The 16,482-nt window shown below is 49.5% G+C and overlaps 1 long non-coding RNA gene across 1 annotated transcript; it reads right to left on the bottom strand.

Annotated features, from left to right (window-relative positions):
- Positions 1 to 3,009: 3,009 nt before the first annotated feature.
- LOC144335073 (uncharacterized) lies at positions 3,010 to 9,105 on the bottom strand. The gene is made up of 3 exons (XR_013405513.1): positions 7,829 to 9,105; positions 6,156 to 6,473; positions 3,010 to 3,030 (listed from the first exon to the last, which is right to left on the bottom strand). It is a non-coding gene; the product is annotated as an uncharacterized LOC144335073 (long non-coding RNA).
- Between the last annotated feature and the right edge of the window lie 7,377 nt (positions 9,106 to 16,482).

Below are 16,482 nucleotides of genomic sequence, written 5' to 3'. Positions count from 1 at the left end.
GGGCAATATAGCAAGATCCCATCTCTTTTTTTAACAAAAATAAAAATTAAAACAAGAAAAATATAACACATAAACAGTTATTTGGGTAAAATTATAACTGTGAAATTCTTTTTTTTTTTTTCTTCTTTTTTTTTTTTTTTTAGAGATAGACTGACTCTCTGTCACCCAGTCTGGACTGCATTGGTGCAAACTGGCTTCACTGCAACCTCTGCCTCCTGGGTTTAAACAATTATCCTGCCTCAGCCTCCTGAGTAGCTGGGATTACAGGCGCCCGCCACCATGACCAGCTAATTTTTGAATTTTTAGTAGAGACGGGATTTCACCATGTTGGTCAGGCTGGTCTCAAACTCCTGACCGCCCTCCTCGGCTTCCCAAAGTGCTGGGAATACAGGCGTGAGCCACCATGCCAGCCCGGCCAAATCTGTGAATTTCAAAATTACTCAGCCAGAGATGGGTCATGTTAGTCTCACCGTTATATTTACCATGACCTTAAACTAGGGCTTTCTCTTAAAAAGTACTTAACATGTATTAAATAAAACAAATGTATTGGGGCCAGGAGCAGTGGTTCCCGCCTGTAATCCCAGTACATTAGGAGGCTGAGGCAGGTGGATCACCAGAGGTCAGGAGTTCAAGACCAGCCTGACCAATATGGTGAAACCCTGTCTCTACTAAAAATACAAAAATTAGCCAGGCATGGTGGCACAAGCCTATAATCCCACCTACTTGGGAGGCTAAGGCAGGAAAATCGCTTGAACTCGGGAGGCAGAGGTTGCAGTGAGCCAAGATTGAACCACTACACTCCAGCCTGGGCGACAGAGTGAGACTCTGTGTCAAAAAAAAAAAAAAAAAAAAAGGCTGGGCCCAGTGGCTCACGCCTGTAATTCCAGCACTTTGGGAGGTCGAGGCAGGTGGATCATGAGGTCAGGAGTTCGAGACCAGCCTGACCAACATGGTGAAACCCTATCTCTACTAAAAATATAAAACTTAGCCAGGCATGGTGGTGCGTGCCTGTAATCCCAGCTACTCAGGAGGCTGAGGCAGGAGAATCGCTTGAACCCAGGAGGCGGAGGTTGCAGTGAGCCTTGATGTTGCCACTGCACTCCAGCCTGGGAGACAGAGCAAGACTCCATCTCAAAAAAAATAGAAAAAAGAAAAAAATGCGTTGGATCAATTGACAAATAATTTGGAAAAATAACTTTGGGAGCCTAAGGTGGGCAGATCACTTGAGGTCAGCAGTTCGAGACCTGCCTGGCCAACATGGAGAAAACCCATCTCTACTAAAAATACAAACGTTAGCTGGGCGTGGGCGTGGTGGCGGGCGCCTGCAATTCCATCTATTTGGGAGGCTGAGGCATAAGAATCACTTGAACCTGGGAGGTGGAGGTTGTAGTGAACCAAGATTGTGCCACTGCACTCCAGCCTTGGTGATAGAGTGAGATCCTGTCTCAGAAAAAAAAAAAAAAAAAAAAAGCCAAAATACATCCACACGTCATACTACAAAATTAATTCAGGTTGTTTATAAACTGGAATGCTAAAAATGAAGGCAATGCCGGGCGTGGTGGCCCACGCCTGTAATCCCAGCACTTTGGGAGGCTAAGGTGGGTGGATCACTTGAGGTCAAGAGTTCAAGACTAGCCTGACCAACATGATGAAACCCCATCTCTACAAAAAAACACAAAAATTAGCTGGGTGTGGTGAGTGACTATAATCCCAGCTACTCCGGAGGCTGAGGCAGGAGAATCACTTGAACCCAGGAGGCAGACGTTACAGTGACCTGAGATTGTACTACTGCATTCCAGCCTGGGCGACAGAGCAAGACTCCATCTCAGGGAAAAAAAAAAACAAGATAAGGGCTGGCATGATGACTCATGCCTGTTATAATCCCAGCACTTTCGGGAGCTAAGGTGGATAGATCACTTGAGCCCAGAAGTTCAAGACCAGCCTGCGCAAAATGGCAAAACCCTGTTGCTACAAAAACCAAAAATTAGGCCGGGCGCGGTGGCTCAAGCCTGTAATCTCAGTACTTTGGGAGGCCGAGATGGGCAGATCACGAGGTCAGGAGATCGAGACCATCCTGGCTAACACGGTGAAACCCTGTCTCTACTAAAAAATACAAAAAACTAGCTGGGCGAGGAGGCGGGCGCCTGTAGTCCCAGCTACTCGGGAGGCTGAGGCAGGAGAATGGTGTAAACCTGGGAGGCGGAGCTTGTAGTGAGCTGAGATCTGGCCACTGCACTCTAGCCTGGGCCACAGAGTGAGACTCCGTCTCAAAAAAAAAAAAAAAAGAAAACCAAAAATTAAGCCAGGCGCAGTGACTCACTCCTGTAATCCCAGCATTTTGGGAGGCAGAGGAGGGTGGATCATGAAGTCAGGAATTTGAGACCAGCCTGGCCAACACCGTGAAACCCCATCTCTATGAAAAATACAAAAATTAGCCAGGTGTGGTGGCAGGCACCTGCAATCCCAGCTACACGGGAGGTTGAGGCAGGAGAATTGCTTGAACCCGGGAGGCAGAGGTTGCAGTGAGCTGAGATTGCGCCATTGCACTCCAGCCTGGACAACAGAGCAAAACTCCATCTCGAAAAAAAAAAAAATTAACTAGGAGTGGTGACATGTGCCTTTAGTGCCAGCTACTAGGCTAAGGTGGGAGGATAACCTGAGCCCTAGGAGGTTGAGGCTGCAGTAAACTGTGATTATTTATTTTTATTTTTTATTGAGATGGAGTCTCACACTGTCGCCTGGGATGGTGTGCAGTGGCGTGATCTCAGCTTGCTGCAACCTATGCCTCTTGGGTTCAAGTGATTCTCCTGCCTCAGCCTCCTGAGTAGCTGGGACTACAGGCACGTGACACCACACCCGGCTAATTTTTGTATTTTTAGAAGAGACAGGGTTTCATTATGTTGGCCAGGCTGGTCTTGAACTCCTGACCTTGTGATCCGCCTGCCTCATCCTCTATTTTTTTTTTTTTTTTTTTGAGACAGAGCCTTGCTCTGATGCCAGGCTGGAGTGCAATGGCTCCATCTCAGCTCACTGCAACCTCCGCCTCCCTAATTCAAGCGATTCTCCTGCCTCAGTTTCCCGAGTTACTGGGATTACAGGCATTCGCCACCACGCACAGCTAATTTTTTTTTCTTTCTTTCTTTCTTTTTTTTTTTTTAAGAGGGAGTCTCACTGTTGCCAGGCTGGAGTGCAGTGGCCCAATCTTGGTTCACTGCAACCTCTGCCTTCTGGGTTCAAGTGATTCTCCTGCCTCAGCCTCCCGAGTAGATGGGACTACAGGTGTGCACCACCATGCCCAGCCAATTTTTGTATTTGTAATAGAGAGGCGGTTTCACCATGTTGGCCAGGATGGTCTCGATCTCTTGACCTTGTAATCTGCTCGCCTCAGCCTCCCAAAGTGCTGGGATTACAGGCGTGAGGCACTGTGTCTGGCCACAATGCCCAGCTCATTTTTGCATTTTTAGTAGAGACAGGTTTCACAGTTTTGGCCAGGATGGTCTCCATCTCCTGACCTTGTGATCCGCCCACCATAGCATGAGCCACTGCATTTGGTTGTTAAGTCATGATTATTGTGCCATTGCACTCCAAAAAAAAAAAAAAAGGCCGGGCGCGGTGGCTCACGCCTGTAATCCCAGCACTTTGGGAGGCCGAGGCGGGCGGATCACAAGGTCAGGGGATCGAGACCACGGTGAAACCCCGTCTCTACTAAAAATTACAAAAAATTAGCCGGGCGCGGTTGTGGGCGCCTGTAGTCCCAGCTACTCGGGAGGCTGAGGCAGGAGAATGGCGTGAACCCGGGAGGCGGAGTTTGCAGTGAGCCGAGATCGCGCCACTGCACTCCAGCCTGGGCTGGGCGACAGAGCAAGACTCCGTCTCAAAAAAAAAAAAAAAAAAAGGCTGGGTGCGGTGGCTCACATCTGTAATCCTAGCATTTTGGGAGGCTGAGATGGGCGGATCATAAGGTCAGGAGTTTGAGACCAGCCTGGCCAACATGGCGAAATCCCATCTCTACTAAAAATACAAAAATTAGCAGGGCATGGTGGCATGCGCCTGTAATCCCAGCTACTCGGGAGGCTGAGGCATGAGAATCACTTGATCCCAGGAGGTGGAAGTTGCAGTGAGCTGAGATCATGCCACTGTACCCATGGAAAACAGAGTGAGACTCTGTCTAAAAACAAAACAAAACAAAGCAAAAAAGGAAAGATCAAGTGCCTTGAATACACAGAAATAAAATACTTACCAGGACAGTGTATATGGAGGTCAAAATCTTCTAAGGAGTGTATAACAACTAACCTGCCATATGGCCGGGTGCAGTGGCTCATGCCTGTAATCACAGCACTTCGGGAGGCTGAAGCGGGTGGATCACCTGAAGTCAGGAGTTTGAGACCAGCCTGGCCAACATGGCAAAACCCTGTCTCTACTAAAAATATAAAATTAGGCCGGGCGCGGTGGCTCAAGCCTGTAATCCCAGCACTTTGGGAGGCCGAGACGGGCGGATCACGAGGTCGGGAGATCGAGACCATCCTGGCTAACACGGTGAAACCCCGTCTCTACTAAAAAATACAAAAAAAAAAAACTAGCCTGGCGAGGTGGCGGGCACCTGTAGTCCCAGCTACTCGGGAGGCTGAGGCAGGAGAATGGCGTAAATCCGGGAGGCGGAGCTTGCAGTGATCTGAGATCCGGCCACTGCACTCCAGCCCGGACGACAGAGCCAGACTCCGTCTCAAAAAAAAAAAAAAAAAAAAAATATATATATATATATATAAAATTAGCCAGGGGTGGTGGTGCCTGCCTCCAGATACTGGGGAGGCTGAGGCAGGAGAATCACTTGAACCTGGGAGTTGGAGGTTGCAGTGAGCCAAGATCAGGCCATTGCACTCCAGCCTGGGTAACAACAGCAAAAGTCTGTCAGAAAACAAAAGAACAGGCTGGGCGCGGTGGCTCACACCTATAATTCTAGCACTTTGGGAGGCCGAGGCGGGCGGATCATGAGGACAAGAGATCAAGACCATCCTGGCCAATTTGGTGGAACCCATCTCTACTAAAAATACAAAAATTGGCCGGGCGTGGTGTCTCACGCCTGTAATCCCAGCACTTTGGGAGGCTGAGGAGGGCGGATCGCGAGGTCAGGAGATCGAGACCATCCTGGCTAACATGGTGAAACCCCATCTCTACTAAAAGTACAAAAAATTAGCCAGGCATGGTGGTGTGTGCCTGCTTCCAGATACTGGGGAGGCTGAGGCAGGAGAATCGCATGAACCAGGGAGGCGGAGCTTTCAGTGAGCCGAGATGGTGCCACTGCACTCCAGCCTGGGTGACAGAGTGAGACTCCGTCTCAAAAAACAAACAAACAAAAAAAGACAAAACAAAAATTAGCCGGGCGTGGTGGCAGGGGCCTGTAATCCCAGTTGCTTGGGAGGCTGAGGCAGGAGAATCCCTTGAACCCGGGAGGCGGAAGTTGCAGTGACACGAGATCACACCACTGCACTCCAGCCTGGTAATAGGGTGAGACTCTGTCTCAAAACCAAAACAAAACAAAAAACCAAACAACATCAACAACAAAAAATTTACATGCCATAAAAATAAAAATTAGGCCGGACGCGGTGGCTCACACCTGTAATCCCAGCACTTTGGGAGGCTGAGGCGGGCAGATCATGAGGTCAGGAGATCGAGACCATCCTGCCTAACACGGTGAAACCCCGTCTCTACTAAAAAATACAAAAAAATTAGCCGGGCTTGGTAGCAGGCGCCTGTAGTCCCAGCTATGGGAGGCTAAGGCAGGAGAATGACATGAACCCGGGAGGCGGAGCTTGCAGTGAGCCGAGATCGCGCCACTGCACTCCAGCCTGGGTGACAGAGTGAGACTCTGTCTCAAAAAAAAAAAAAATTAAAAAAAATTAAAAAGAAGGCACAGTGTGGTGGCTCACGCTTGCAGTCACAGCACTTCAGGAGGCTGAGGCGATCAGCTCACCTGAGGTCGGGAGTTCAAGACCTGCATGACCAACATGGAGAAACCCTGTCTGTACTAAAAATACAAAATTAGCCGGACGTGGTGGCACATGCCTCTAATCCCAGTTACTTGGGAGGCTGAGGTAGGAGAATCGCTTGAACCTAGGAGGCGTAGGTTGCAGTGAGCCGACATTGCACTATTGCACACCATTCTGGGCAACAAGAGCGTAACTTCATCTCAAAGAGAAAACAAAACAAAAAAAAGGAAGAAAGAGAAAAAGGCTGGACACAGAGGATCATGCCTGTAATCCCAGCACTTTGGGAGGCCAAGGTGGGTGGATCACTTGAGGTCAGGAGTTCAAGACCAGCCTGGGCAACATAGTGAAACCCCATTTCTACTAAAAATACAAAAATTTGTTTGTTTGTTTGTTTGAGATGGAGTCTCGCTCTGTTGTCTAGGCTGGAGATAAGTGGTGCAAACTTGGCTCATTGCAACCTCTGCCCCCCGGGTTCAAGGGATTCTCCTGCCTCAGCCTCTCTAGTAGCTGCGACTACAGGTGTGTGCCACCATGCACGGTTATATATATATATATATATATATATATTTTTTTTTTTTTTTTTTTTTTTTTTTTTTGAGACGGAGTCTCGCTCTGTCGCCTGGGCTGGAGTGCAATGGCCGGATCTCAGCTCACTGCAAGCTCCGCCTCCCGGGTTCACGCCATTCTCCTGCCTCAGCCTCCTGAGTAGCTGGGACTACAGGCGCCCACCACCTTGCCCGGCTAGTTTTTTTGTATTTTTTAGTAGATACGGGGTTTCACCGTGTTAGCTAGGATGGTCTTGATCTCCTGACCTCGTGATCTGCCCATCTCGGCCTCCCAAAGTGCTGGGATTACAGGCTTGAGCCACCGCGCCTGGCCTTATTTTTTGTATTTTTAGTAGAGACAGAGTTTCACTATGTTGCCCAGCCAGGTCTTGAAATCCTCACCTTGTGATTCACCTGTCTCGGCCTCCCACAGTGCTGAAATTTCAGGCATGAGCCACCGCACCTGGCCTAAAAATACAAAAATTGACTGGGCGTGGTGGTGGACACCTGTAATCCCAGCTACTTGGGAGTCTGAGGCATGAAAATTGCTTTGACTGAGGAGGCAGAGATTGCAATAAGCCAAGATCCTGCCACCGTACTGCAGTATGGGTGACAGAGCGAGACTCTGTCTCAAAGGAAAAAACAAGGCTGGACACCACCAGTGGGTCACACCTGTAATCCCAGCACTTTGGGAGCCCAAGGGGCAGATCACTGGAGGTCAGGAGTTTGGGACCAGCCTGGCCAACATGGTGAAACTCTGTCTCTATTAAAAATACTAGGCCGGGCGCGGTGGCTCAAGCCTGTAATCCCAGCACTTTGGGAGGCCAAGACGGGTGGATCACGAGGTCAGGAGATCGAGACCATCCTGGTGAACACAGTGAAACCCCGTCTCTACTAAAACTACAAAAAACTAGCCGGGCGAGGTGGCGGGCGCCTGTAGTCCCAGCTACTCAGGAGGCTGAGGCAGGAGAATGGCGTGAACCCGGGAGGCGGAGCTTGCAGTGAGCTGAGATCAGGCCACTGCACTCCAGCCTGGGCGACAGAGCGAGACTCCGTCTCAAAAAAAAAAAAAAAAAAAAATACTAAAAGTAGGCCGGGCGCGGTGGCTCATGCCTGTAATCCCAGCACTTGGGAAGCTGAGGTGGGCGGATCACCTAAGGTCAAGAGTTTGAGACCAGCCAAGCCAACATGGAGAAACCCCGTCTCCAAGAAAAATACAAAAAAATAGCCGAGTGTGGTGGTGCATGCCTGTAAGCCCAGCTACTCGGGAGGCTGAGGCAGGAGAATCGCTTGAACCTGGGAGGCAGAGATTTCAGTGAGCTGAGATTGTGCCATATCACCCCAGCCTGGGCAACAAGAGTGAAACTCCATTTTAGAAAAAAAAAAAAGAGGGGCCGGGCGCGGTGGCTCACACCTATAATCCCAGCACTTTGGGAGGCTGAGGAGGGCAGATCACGAGGTCAAGAGATCGAGACCATCCTGGCCAACATAGTGAAACCCCATCTCTACTAAAAATACAAAAATTAGCTGGGTGTGGGGGCCCATGCCTGTAGTCCCAGCTATTCAGAAAGCTGAAGCAGGAGAATTGCTTGAACCTGGGAGGAGGAGGCTGCAGTGAGCCAAGATCACGCCACTGCACTCCAGCCTGGCAACAGAGTGAGACTACGTCTCAAACAACAACAACAACAAAAAAAGAGAGAGAGAGAGAGAGAGAGAGAGAGAGAAACGCGGCTGGGTGTGGTGGCTCAGGCCTGTAATCCCAGCACTTTGGGAGGCCGAGGCAGTGGATCACCCGAGGTCAGGAGTTGGAGACCAGCCAGCATGAGCAATATGGTGAAACCCCGTCTCTACTAAAAATACAAAATTAGAGAGGCGTGGTGGCACATGCCTGTAATCCCAGCTACTTCAGAGGCTGAGGCAGGAGAATCACTTGAACCTGGGAGGCAGAGGTTGCAGTGAGCCAAAACTGCACCTTTGCACTCCAGCCTGGGCAACAAAAGTGAAACTCCATCTCAAAAAAAAGAAACACTCCAAGAAAAAATTGGGCAAATTGACATGAATGGGCAGTTTACAAAAGCAGTAGCATCATCAGTCAAGAAGCACACGAAGAACTTCGGCTGGGCACAGTGAGGAGCACCTGTCCCAGCTACCAGAGAGGCTGAGGTCGGAGGGTCACTTGAGCCCAGGAGATCAAGACTACAGGGAGCTGTGATCCTGCACTCCTGCCTGGGCAATAGAGTGGGACCCTGTCTCTCTCTTTTTTTTTTTTTTTTTTTTTTTTGCGATAGAGTATTGCTCTGTCACCCAGGTTGGAGTGAAGTGACTTGATCTCAGTTCACTGCAACCTCTGCCTCCTGGGTTTAAGCAATTCTCCTGCCTCAGCCTCTCGAATAGTTGGGATTACAGGCACATGCACCAGGCCTGGCTAATTTTTTTTTTTTCAAGACAGAATCTCGCTCTGTCACCAGGCTGTGGCACTGAGGGCAGTGACTGATCTCGATTCACTGTAACCTCTGCCTCCCAGGTTGAAGTGATTCTCCTGCCTCAGCTTCCCAAGTAGCTGGGGCTACAGGTGCACGCCACCTCGCCCAACTAATTTTTGTATTTTTAGTAGAGACAGGGTTTCACCACGTTGGCCAGGATGGTCTCGATCTCTCGACCTTGTGATTCTCCAGGCCTGGCTAATTTTTATAGTTTCAGTAGAGACGGGGTTTAGCCATGTTGGCCAGGCTAGTCTCATACTCCTGACCTCAGGTGATGTGCCCATCTCAACCTCCCAAAATGCTGGGATTATAGTTATGAGCCACTGCATGCAGCCTAAGACCCTGTCTCTAAAAAAAAAATGCCAGGCGTGGTAGCTCACACCTGTAATCCCAGCACTTTGGGAGGCCAAGGCAGGTGGATCACAAGGTCAGGAGATTGAGACCATCCTGGCTAATATGGTGAAACACTGTTTCTACTAAAAATACAAAAAATTAGCTAGGCTTGGTGGTGGGTGCCTGTAGTCCCAGCTACTCGGGAGGCTGAGGTAGGAGAATGGTGTGAACCTGGGAGGTGGAGCTTGCAGTGAGCCGAGATCGGCCCCACTCCAGCCTGGGTGACAGAGCGAGACTCCGTCTCAAAAAAAAAAAAAAAAAAAGTTTAGGCCGGGCGCGGTGGCTCAAGCCTGTAATCCCAGCACTTTGGGAGGCCGAGGCAGGCGGATCACAAGGTCAGGAGATCGAGACCACAGTGAAACCCCGTCTCTACGAAAAATACAAAAAATTAGCCGGGCGCGGTGGCGGGCGCCTGTAGTCCCGGCTACTCAGGAGGCTGAGGCAGGAGAATGGCGGGAACCCGGGAGGCGGAGCTTGCAGTGAGCCGAGATCGCGCCACTGCACTCCAGCCTGGGCAACAGCGTGAGACTCCGTCTCAAAAAAAAAAAAAAAAAAAAAAAAAAAAAAAAAAATACAAAAAATTAGTTGGGCGTGGTGGCGGGCAACTGTAGTCCCGGCTACTCAGGAGGTTAAGGCAGGAGAACGCCGTGAACCCGGGAGGTGGAGCTTGCAGTGAGCTGAGATCGCACCACTGCACTCCAGCTTGGGCTACAGAGCAAGACTCTGTTTCAAAAAAACAAAAAAAAAAAACTTTTTATTTTACATACTTTTTCACTTAACAATTGTAGTTCTAGCAACATACTCTAAGGAAACAATCATGTATATGTGTCAGGACTTAGCTGCTCAGATTTTATCACAGAGTTGCTTATAATGATCAAACAGTAGTAGCAGCTTAAATTTTCATCTTTGAGGCTTAAATAAATTATAGCACTTTTACCCAACAAAAATAAGGCAGGATTAAAAAATGCTGTCAATAACAAAATGTTCTTATTTATACATAATGGCAAAAAGTTGTCAAAAAATTTGTTAATGGTTAAAAAATACAGTAAGAAACAGTTGTTTTGTTTTTTGTTTGTTCTCGAGGAGTCTCACTCTGTCGCCCAGTCTGGAGTGCAGTGGTGCAATCTGGGCTTACTGCAACTTCTGCCTCCAGGACTCAAGGGATCCTCCCTCCTCAGCCTCCTGAATAGCTGGGACCACAGGTACACGCCACCTCACTGGCTAATTTTTCTTTTTCTTTTCCAAGATGGAGTCTCACTCTGTCACCCAGGCTGGAGTGCAGTGGTACGATCTCGGCTCACTGCAAGCTCCACCTCCCAGGTTCACACTATTCTCCTAACTCAGCCTCCCGAGTAGCTGGGACTATAGGCACCCACCACCAAGCCCGGCTATTTTTTTTGTATTTTTAGTAGAGACGCGGTTTCACCATGTTAGCAAGGATGGTCTCCATCTCCTGACCTCGTGGTCCGCCCGTCTCAGCCTCCCAAAGTGCTGGGATTACAGGCATGAGCTACCATGCCCAGCTGTGTTTTGTTTTGTTTTTAGAGATGGAGTTTCACTCTTGTTGCCCAGGCTGGAGTGCAACGGCTCAATCTCGGCTCACTGCAACCTCTGCCTCCCAGGTTCAAGTAATTCTCCTGCCTCAGCCTCCTGAGTAGCTGGGATTACAGGCATGCGCCAGCCGCCTGGCTAATTTTTGTATTTTCAGTAGAAACGAAGGTTTCTTCATGTTGGTCAGGCTGGTCTCGAACTCCCAACCTCAGGTTATCCACCTACCTCACCCTCCCAAAGTGCTGGGATTATAGGCATGAGCCACCACACCTGGTCATCGCTAGCTAATTTTTTTGTGTTTTTTTTTTGAGATGGAGTCTTGCTCTGTCGCCCAGGCTGGAGTGCAGGGGCACGATCTCGGCTCACTGCAAGCTGCGCCTCCCGGGTTCACACCATTCTCCTGCCTCAGCCTCCCAAGTAGCTGGGACTACAGGCACCCACCACCTCGCCCAGCTAATTTTTTGTATTTTTAGTAGAGATGGGGTTTCACCATGTTAGCCAGGATGGTCTTGATCTCCTGACCTCGTGATCTGCCTGCTTCAGCCTCCTAAAGTGCAGGGATTACAGGTGTGAGTTAACTAATTAAAAACACCCGGCCGTCACTAGCTAATTAAAAAAAAATTTTTTTGTCCTGGCGTGGTGGCTCATGCCTGTAATCCCACCACTTTGGGAGGCCAAGGCCAGTGGATCACAAGGTTAGGAGTTCAAGAGCAGCTTGGCCAATATGGTAACACCCTTGTCTCTACTAAAAATACAAAAATTAACTGGGCGTGGCGGCACGTGCCTGTAGTCCCAGCTACTTGGGAGGCTGAGGCAGGAGAATTGCGCGAACCCAGGAGGCAGGGGTTGCAGTGAGCCGAGATCGCGCCACTGTACTCCAGCCTGAGAGATAGATCGAGACTCCGTCTCAAAAAAAAATAAAAAATTTCTAAGCATGGAGTTAACTATGTTGTGCAGGCTGGTCTCAAACTCCTGGACTCAAGTAATCTGCCCGTCTCAGCCTCCTAACGTGCTGGGATCCAGGTGTGGGCCACCATGCCCAGCCAAAAACTTTTTAAGGAATACTGAGGAGCCAGAGCTCAGTGCGAGGGGCAAGGAAAGACAAATCTCTATGGTAGAGAAACTCTACTAGGAGATTCCTGGGTCCCTGTCAGAGCTAGTCTCCCAGGGGACTCAGAGACCAGCCTTGCTTCACTGTCAGCCTTCCTGAGCACTCTGTTTTCATTACACTAAGGCTATGTTGGTACAGGGAAGCCAGAAAGACAGGTGTTGGAATCTTGACCCTTCTACTCCTTGCCCTTTGATTTTAGGGCAAGTTATGTCTTTGAGTCTTTATTATTTATTTATTTTTGAGACGAGGTATTGCTTTTCCAACCCAGGGTGGAGTACAGTGGCGTGATCTTGGCTCACTGCAACCTCCACCTCCTGGGTTCCGGCGATTCTCCTGCTGCAGCCTCCCAAGTAGCTGGAATTACAGGCATGCACCACCATGCCCAGCCAATTTTGTATTTTTAGTAGAGACAGGGTTTTACCATGTTGGCCAGGCTGGTCTAGTCTAACTCCTGACCTCAGGTGATCTGCCCGCCTCAGCCTTCCAAAGTGCTGGGATTATAGGCATGAACCACCGAGCCTGGTGGAGCCTTGATTCTTCATTTGGTTTGATTCTCCCAACTGTAAAATAAGGGCATAATACTATCCTATAAAGATGTATGGGAGGATTCAAAAGGGTAATGCTTAGTCAGCGCCACATGTAGGTCCAGCTGATTCTCCATAAATGGTAGCTATCTACAGCCATCCTGAGCAGACAGGCGAACAGATAATGAAACAATACAATGTTTTGGAAACTTCTGGTTCCCAGAGGGAGCCTGGCCTCAGGGTTATGGAACATCTGGTACTCCCTGAGCCTGTCAACTTTTGGGTGGAGTGCAGGGACGACTTTTGCTTTGCCCCCAGCTGCCCTGTAGCCCCATTCTAGAATCAGGAAGAGTTGCCATAGTTGCCTAGTAATGCCCCTGGGAGTCCAGGAAGCTCAAACTTTAGAAGCTGGAGAGGAAAGGAAAGGTGGGCCAGGTCCAGCTACCCTGGAGGCTGAAGCAGGAGGATCACTTGAGTCTAGGAGTTCGAGACCAGTGTGGGAAATATAGCAAGACCCTGTCTCTACAACAAAATACAAAAATTAACTGATTTGCTAGAGCACGCCCGTAGTCCTAGCTACTCAGGAGGCTGAGGAGGGAGGATCACTTAGCGCCTGGGAGGTGGAGGCTGCAGTAAGCTATGATCACACCGCTGCATTCCAGCGTGGACAATAAACCGAGACTCTGTATCAATTTAAAAATAAAGAAAAAATATTAAAAAACAAACGAGGCCAGGCGCAGTGGCTTGCGCCTGTAATCCCAGCACTTGGGGAGGCCAAGGCAGGCAGATCACAAGGTCAGGAGATCAAGACCATCCTGGCTAACTCGGTGAAACCCTGTGTCTACTAAAAATACAAAAAAAAAAAAAGAAATACAGGTGTGGTGGCGGGCACCTGTAGTCCCAGCTACTCGGGAGGCTGAGGCAGGAGAATGGCGTGAACCTGGGAGGTGGAGCTTGCAGTGAGCCGAGATCGCACCACTGCACTCCAGCCTAGGCAACAGAGCGAGACTCTCTGTCTCAAAAAACAAACAAACAAACAAACAAACGGGCCAGGCATGGTGGCTCACGCCTGTAATCCCAGCGCTTGGGAGGCCGAGGTCAGTGGATCACCTGAGGTCAAGAGTTCAAGATCAACCTGGCCAACATGGTGAAACCTTGTCTCTACTAAAAATACAATAAGTATCTGGGCATGCTAGTGGGTTCCTGTAATCCCAGCTACTCAGGAGGCTGAGGCAGGAGAATCGCTTGAATCCAGGAGGCGGAGGTTGCAGTAAGCCGAGATCCCACCATTACACTCCAACCTGGGCGACAGAGGGAGACTCAGTCCAAACAAACAAACAAACAGGAAAAGTGAGGTCTTAGGTGCTTGAAATTTTTTTTTTTTTTGAGATGGAATCTTGCTCTGTTACCCAGGCTGGAGTACGGTGGTGAGATCTCAGCTCACTGCTACCTCTGCCTCCTAGGTTCAAGTGATTCTCCTACATTAGCCTCCAGAGTAGCTACTGGAGACAGGGACTACAGGTGCCTGTCACCACGCCAGGCTAATTTTTGTATTTTTTAGCAGAGATAGGGTTTTGCCATGTTGGCCAGGTTGGTCTCGAACTCCTGACTTCAAGTAATCTGCCCACCTCAGCCTCCCCAAGTGCTGGGATTACAGGCCTGAGCCACTATGGTTGGCCCCAGCTGTTTTCTGTTTGTTTGTTTGTTTGTTTGAGATGCAGTCTAGCTCTTTTTTGCCCAGGCTGGAATGCAGTGGCACGATCTCGGCGCTCACTGCAAGCTCCACCCCCGCGGACTCACGCCATTTTCCTGCCTCAGCCTCCTGAGTAGCTGGGACTACAGGCGCCCGCCACCATGCCCAGCTAATTTTTTGTATTTTCAGTAGAGATGGGGTTTTACCGTGTTAGCCAGGATGGTCTCAATCTCCTGACCTCGTGATCCACCCGCCTTGGCCTCCCAAAGTGCTGGGATTACAGGTGTGAGCCACTGTGCCCAGCCAGTTTTATTTTTAATGTCATATGTTCACAAAGGGCCAGGTGCCATAGCTCACTCCTATGACTCTGTCTCAAAAAAAAAAAAAAAAAAAAAAAAAGTTCATAAGGCTCCAAATTCAAAATGCAGAGCAGAATTGGAGACAAGCTTGTCCAACATAGTGAAACTCCGTCTCTACAAAAAATACAATAAATCAGCCAGGCGTGGTGGCTTGTGCCTATATTCCCAGTTACTAGGGAGGCTGAGACACGAGAATTGCTTGAACTCAGGAGGCAGAGGTTGCAGTGAGCTGAGATCACTCCACTGCACTCAACCTGGGTGACAGAGTGAGACTCCATCTCAAAAGCAAAAATAAGAAAACAAAATGCACAGGCTAGGCACGGTGGCTCACACCTGTAATCCCAGCACTTTGGGTACGCCGAGGTGGGTGGATCACCTGAGGTCTGGAGTTCAAAACCAGCCTGGCCAATATGGGAAAACCCCACCTCTACTCAAAAAAAAAAAGGCCGGGCGCGGTGGCTCACGCCTGTAATCCCAGCACTTTGGGAGGCCAAGGTGGGCAGATCACGAAGTCAGAAGATCGAGACTATCCTGGCTAACATGGTGAAACCCCGTCTCTACTAAAAATACAAAAAATTAGCTGGGCGTGGTGGCAGGCGCCTGTAGTCCCAGTTACTCGGGAGGCTGAGGCAGGAGAATGGCGTGAACCCGGGAGGTGGAGCTTGCAGTGAGCTGAGATCGCGCCACTGTACTCCAGCCTGGCCGACAGAGCAAGACTCCGTCTCAAAAAAAAAAAAAAAAAGATACAGAAATTAGCTTGGCGTGGTGGCAGGCACCTGTAATTCCAGCTACTCGCAAGGCTAAGACAGGAGAATCGGTTGAACCCAGGAGGCAGAAGGTTGCAGTGAGCCAAGAACATGCTGCTGCACTCCAGCCTGGGCTACACGAGGGAAACTCCATCTCAAAAAAATAAAATAAAATAAATGCACGGCAGGGTAGAGTAACACTTCTACCACCTATCCTTGTCCTCTCACCTCTGACCACCAAGTCCTTTCCCCGGGGACAGCCATGTGATTCGTTTCTTGGGAATCCTTCAATAGCTGTGTTAAAGGTATACTGGCAAAGTGTTTTTATCTACCCCTCTTTTACACAAATGGTAACATACTAACCACGTGGGTTTGGACTTTGCTTTTTTCCCTTCGCCTTAGCTACAGTTTTCTCTTTTTCTTTCTTTTTTTTTTTTGAGACGGAGTTGTGCTCTTGTTGCCCAGGCTGGAGTGCAGTGGTGCAATCTTGGCTCACTGCAACCTCTGCCTCCCGGGTTCAAGCGATTCTCCTGCCTAAGCCTCCCGAGTAGCTAGGATTACAGGCATGTGCAGCACGCCTGGCTAATTTTGTATTTTTAGTAGAGATGGGGTTTCTCCATGTTGGTCAGGCTGGTCTCGAACTCCCGACCTCAGGTGATCTGCACACCTCAGCCTCCCAAAGTGCTGGGATTATAGGTGTGAGCCACCACGCCCAGCCTAATTTTTTTTTTAAGAGGCCAGGTGCAAAAAAATTAATTTCTTATTTTCTTTTTTTTTGAGACGGAGTCTCGCTCTGTCGCCCAGGCTGGAGTGCAGTGGCGCGATCTCGGCTCACTGCAAGCTCCGCCTCCCGGGTTCACGCCATTCTCCTGCCTCAGCCTCCCGAGTAGCTGGGACTACAGGCGCCCACAACCGCGCCCGGCTAATTTTTTGTATTTTTAGTAGAGACGGGGTTTCACCGTGGTCTCGATCTCCTGACCTTGTGATCCGCCCGCCTCGGCCTCCCAAAGTGCTGGGATTACAGGCGTGAGCCACCGCGCCCGGCCTAATTTTTCATTTTCAATGCTCATGTGTGGAGACCACAGGTAAT

The sequence above is a fragment of the Macaca mulatta genome, chromosome 15 (genome assembly GCF_049350105.2).
Source record: "Macaca mulatta isolate MMU2019108-1 chromosome 15, T2T-MMU8v2.0, whole genome shotgun sequence".
Taxonomy (NCBI): Eukaryota; Metazoa; Chordata; class Mammalia; order Primates; family Cercopithecidae; genus Macaca; species Macaca mulatta.
The sequence above is the reverse complement of the archived record's forward strand: the minus strand, read 5'-3'. Positions and strand labels throughout refer to the sequence as shown.